Source organism: Vicia villosa, linkage group LG1 (genome assembly GCF_029867415.1).
Source record: "Vicia villosa cultivar HV-30 ecotype Madison, WI linkage group LG1, Vvil1.0, whole genome shotgun sequence".
Classification (NCBI taxonomy): Eukaryota; Viridiplantae; Streptophyta; class Magnoliopsida; order Fabales; family Fabaceae; genus Vicia; species Vicia villosa.
The window spans coordinates 169,276,548-169,282,547 of NC_081180.1; positions in this window are offsets into that span (position 1 = coordinate 169,276,548).

Genomic DNA, 6,000 nt, shown 5'->3' on the forward strand with positions numbered 1-6,000 from the left:
AGATCAAACCGAGTTGATCCATGTCCCTAAATCTAATTTACAGTTTGTATTTTTCAAGTTATGATTCACAGGACATATGGCTACGGATGGGCGTTCGTAGGTGTAAGCAATGGCTAAAACGATGGGCCATTGGAGAAGATGATGACGTGTTGACGTCTGGTTGGATCAATTTGAAATTCCCAGCTGGCGCGCGTTTTATTCATGGAGCGTATCTTTGTAATATATTATTACATGTATCCCTTCATATAACAAATAGAGCAATTGGCGCATTTGGTGAGTCTGAGGCTTGGCAACCGGAAAGGCGTGGGTTCGATTCCCAGCCTACGCAATTTCCTTTTTATTGAATTAAAGCAATTAGATCCATGTCTGCTGCTTAAGGGAAATCACCATACGTCTCCAAGCCTGAAGCCCTTAGATCTCTCCAACTTCAGATCCAACGCTCCACAGCGTGCAAGCCCACTATGGACTCTCAAGGGTTCCCCACACAAGATCTTGTCCAGAATTCTTTTATTTTATTTTTATATATTATTCATATGTTATTTAGGTAATTATTTAATTGTATATATATATATATATATATATATATATAACTTATTTCTTAAATTTGGGTTAGAATAAAATTAGGATTAGGGCTGATCATTCAGAATTATTTTTCCGATTATCTCGATTATTCGAGTTAATTGATTTTAATTAATTTTAATTATAAAAATCACAATAAAAAAACCCTAGAAAGGTTATAGGCATTAGGGTTTGCCCAATCCCACTGCCCATTTGGCGAAACATTAACCTTCAATTAATTTTCTCCTCGATCCGACTATATCTATTGGTCGCATTGACGAGGAATAAAATTCATCTAATCAATTCATTTAATCTAATATTAATTTAATCAATTCTTTACTAATTCTTTCCTCAATCCGACTAAATCTATTAGTCGCAATGACGAGATATAAAAGAATAAAACATAAAATTTAATTACAAAATTAAAATACACCGCATTTGCTGCCCGTGACGATCGAATCTATCAATCAGAGCAACCAGCAATACATTAATTAATCCGTTAACTATAATGATCAAACCTATTGATCATCGCAACTAACGGTGACATATCAAATCAGGGTTGTACGCCCAAATCTTAAAACACACTAAACCATGAAACTACAAATTTTCATCTTTTCAATACTGCGATTTTCAAATCTACGATAAGGTAATTCAAAACACCTTCGAACTTCGCATTTCAAAGACTACGACAAGGTAACTCAAAATACCTTCAAACCATATCAATTCAAATTCTAAGGCGTACAACCATGTGCCCAAACTACGTAGACTCTGATTCTCCCTAAGGAGATACTTAGGCACTTGGATAACCAAGGCGAGTCCCCTTCCTCAAAATTCTAATCAGGTTCAAATCTTGCCATTCACCCTATATAACTTTCTGTCACCTTTCTTTATGTTAGCCATAACAATTTACCATTAGATTCAAAGCCATAGGAAAGGGTTGGGGGTGCCTAACACCTTCCCTCGACCTGATTATAATAATCTTACCCCGATCTCTTAACTGCGTAGGGTTTCCTATTCGCCCTGGTAGAATAGGTGGCGACTCTAAAAGTCTTTATTTTTAGGGCAGGTTGCTACAATATGCACTGCCCCAACATTTGATAGTTGAAAGGTCTGCCCTCAATCTCCAGGATATGGAGGGCTAACCGTGGTGTGATATCAATCCGATATAAATTGCCCCAATATTTGGATTTTTGAAAGATATGCCCCTAATTGTTATTGCTTCGAGATGTGACCCAAGTTTATTGAATCTTAGAATGAATGCCCCTAGTCAATAGGATCTTTTGATTATGTGCCCCTATGATCATTGGGATTTTGCCCATGATTAGGAGAACCCTCTAGAGGTGGTCCCCCTATTTAGGAGTTTATTAGAAATGATCGATTTTGATTAAACCAATTTGAGATCTCCTTGATGCCAAGTATTTATTTGAAAGTAAAGTTGTACCCTTTGAAAAGTAATTCTTAGTTATGCACATGCCAGTTTTGAAATTGAAGTTCGTTGTGAAATAGAAATGGATGAGTAGAGATGGATGTTTGAAGAAATGAAGTGGTTAGCAATAATTTAACAAATATGGGAGTCAATATAGCACAAATTATGCTTAATATGCTTTCATAGTCGACCTAGCTTCAATTAGGACTTTCGCAGGTTGTAACGTGGCCTTGGTTCGTGGTTTAAGAAACAAAGGATAAAGGCTCAAATTTTATATAAACCCACCTAATTCTCCTTGATTTTCTCCAATCCTAAAATTTGATTAATCCAATGAATGCACTCAATTTGCAAGAGAATTTTTCGTAGTCGTAGTGATGATAATAAGTATTGATAAAGATTCAAGTGCCAATGAAGAGCATTGATAAGATCCAAGCGTTGATAAGAAGCTTTTGATGATTTTTAAAGTGGCAGTCATAAGTTTATTTTCCAACTTCCTTGTTTTTAATCCCTTATTTTTGCATGGGCCGGTTCTTTTGAATTTCGGTCCATCGGGATGATGCCCTAACTTTTGCCTAAGTCAAGTTTATTTTATCTTACTTTATGGAATTTTCCATTTGACTTAGCGGGCCTTTTTTTTATATTCTCCCTTCTCTTTTGTTGACATTTTGAGCATGTGACTGCCTCTTTGATTATTGTAAGCTTCAAATCTACGATAAGGTAATTCAAAATACCTTCGAACTTTGCATTTCAAAGACTACGACAAGGTAACTCAAAATACCTTCAAACCATATCAATTCAAATTCTAAGACGTACAACCCTGTGCCCGAACTACGTAGACTCTGATTCTCCCTAAGGAGATACGTAGGCACATGGATAACCAAGGCGAGTCCCTTTCCTCAAAATTCTAATCAGGTTCAAATCATGCCATTCACCCTATATAACTTTCTGTCACCTTTCTTTATGTTAGCCATAAAAATTGACCATTAGATTCAAAGCCATAGGAAAGGGTTGGGGGTGCCTAACACCTTCCCTCGACCTGATTATAATAATCTTACCCCGATCTCTTAACTGCGTAGGGTTTCCTATTCGCCCTGGTAGAATAGGTGGCAACTCTAAAAGTCTTTATTTTTAGGGCAGGTTGCTACAGCTGGTGACTCTGCTGGGGATACACTTAATGGTGAACTATTATGCTCCTATAGGTTTTGGCAGGGTTTAGGTTTGGCAAATTATTTAGGTTTGTGGTTAGCTATTGGGATTTGGCTAGTTTGCCTAAATTAGGGTTTGATTTAGGATTTAGGTTTTCTTTTATTTATTTATTTATTTATTCATCTGCAATTTATTCATTCATTTACGTTCAATTTAATTAAATATTTTTATATTTGTTATTTTATTGTATTCCGTTGGGATATTATAAATTGCGTTAAACCTAAGCGTGGGAATTATATTTAAGACCAGAGGGGAATTACATCGCCTACGAGTCTTATTATAATTCCACTCAGAGTGGGTTGAATATCCGAAAATGTCTGATACGAAGCTTGACTTTGTTGAGGGCAGGACTTGGTATTTAGCTGATCTCTTGGGAACCTACCCCTTAAACTCGAACCTCATGGATAAATGAGTTGTTCTAAAATCCAAAGAGACAAAAAGTCTCGGCGGCTACGAACGACCCCATGAGACCTTCTAGAACATACCAATGGGAAGGGTAGGCACCCTAAGCCGTTACGTCGAACCTATGAACCTAGGGTTTATGTGCTTACATGCTTATTATATATGCAATTTATATGTTGCAGATGTCTTGCGTTTTAATTTTGCAGGTATTCCTACGCGTTCCCTGGCCCGCAGGGACTCTATTTCTAAGACCGTGTCCTTCCCACGAAGGACACCTACATTTATGCACGTTGATTGGCCTCCCGATGGCCATGAGACTGTCATACCCTAATTTTTGACCCCCCTGAGATGACATATCTTCAGGATTTTCATCAAGTCAAAGTAAGTACCCAGAGCAGTCTGACATTCAATCAAGGGTGTTCAAAGACAAGAAAACTCAGGCAAAGGATCAATCAATAGAAGGATTAGTCTCTAAGACTCAAGAGCTTCATTATTTCACCTATGATTGATTAGACACCCAGTCATCTAAGTACAGAGTTACTTAGGTCACCAGACTAGGGTTTTTTGAGCCTATCAAGGACTAAACTCAGGGATCACCTTTGGGAAACCCTAAAAAGCCCTAGGGGACCATTCAAAGACATCAATCATCTTCAAATAACTCATATGACAAGATCCACTGGACATTACACCTCAATTCAAAGTCTACAGTCATCATTGTCCTCTGGTCGACAATTAGGGTTTTTGACCTAATTCCCCAAGATAGTTGACTTTTTAATCAGGGCATGGATCCAAAACTCAAGACATGATTCAAGAGTCTCTACTACCTCAATATAATCCATTTACATCATTCATCTGAGGAAAAGATCTTGATTCTACACAAAAGTCCAAAATCTCACCTTATTTGGAAAAAGTCAACTGTATGGGATCACCATTGACTTTTGAGATTTTTGGTCAAACCATGGCTTTCAAGGATCAATATCATCAATATATGGATATTAAAGTCATTTGACCAAAGAAATTCAAAGAAATTCATCAAGGAGCGAAAAGTCGGGAATTAGGGTTTTTTGAGGCATGGTGAGAACTCAAAATTTCACCTACACAACTCAAAAAACTTCCAACATGAAAGTTGTAGATCTTGCAAAATAAAACAACATCTTACAAAAGAACTTTTTTCAAAAGATCAATCATTTAAGAGTTTTGGAAATTTTGGAGTTTTAGGTCATAAACACTTAGAAATTTTTCTAAGTGTTTTAACCTAGTTTTCTTCCAACTTTGGCCTCATTTTTCACAAATTTGCCAAAGGATTTTGAAGAAACTCCAAACTAATGATTTGAATTAGATGTTTAGGGCTTTCCAAATTGTGTTCAACCTTCTCCAAATTCATTTTGAGCTAAGAGTTATGCTTGTTCAAAGTTGGCCTCATGAAGTGAAATTATAGGTCATGCATCATTTTGGAACTTTGAAATTTTGTGCACATGACCTCAAATATGGATGCTACACGACCCATAACACATCTGAAAACATGCCATGCATTCATTTTCACCATGCCATGATAATTGAAGAAGATTCTAAAAACAAGAACATGTGATTATGTAATGATTACATTTAGGAATTTATGGCAAATTGATGAATCACCCAAGGAATCTTCTCACCAACCAATTAGAGCTCATTTCTGTCTCAGAATTGTCCCCTAAGATCAAGCAAAATCGAGGGCTAGGGGATTGATCAAATGGAATCAAAATTCTCATCATTGCATAAGAGATATTTGCAAACTTCCTTCATGCTTAAGAAACCAAATTTCTTTCATTAAGCAAACTCACCACAGCCAATTGATTTGTATTCATTTGCCTATAAATAGGAGGGCATACTTCAGTAGAAAAACACACGAAAGCAACCATATTCCTTGCTTTCTCTTTCTCTTCTCATGCTTATTGTTTTTCAAAGTTCTTTGGCAAGAAGAATCGTTTTCTTCAAACCAGAGCTTATCTTTGGAAAGTAAGCATTCTAACATCTCAAGGGAGGTCATTTGAGGTGATCCAAGCACCTGGATCACTTCTGTAAATGGAGAAACACCATTGTTGCTCTCACTTTGGAGCAGTTGCAGTTGGAGGTCCATAGTGCAATTCAGAAGGTTTCCAATCAAGCCAAGCATCCAGGCACGTTCCATAGGAGGTAGTGAAGCTGTTCAGATGGCTGCAGCTCATCTGTAACTCAAGAATCATCACTCTCCATGTCCACTTGAAGCTCAAATCAAGGGAGGTCCATAGAACAATTCAGGAGGATTGAGGTTACAACAAGCATTCAGTTAGCATCACTGAGTCACAAGGAAGCTTTTGGGATCATTCATACAAGCCCAGTTGCTCTCTATCATCCTCACGACCTCCATTTTCAGAGGTAAGTTTCTGAAC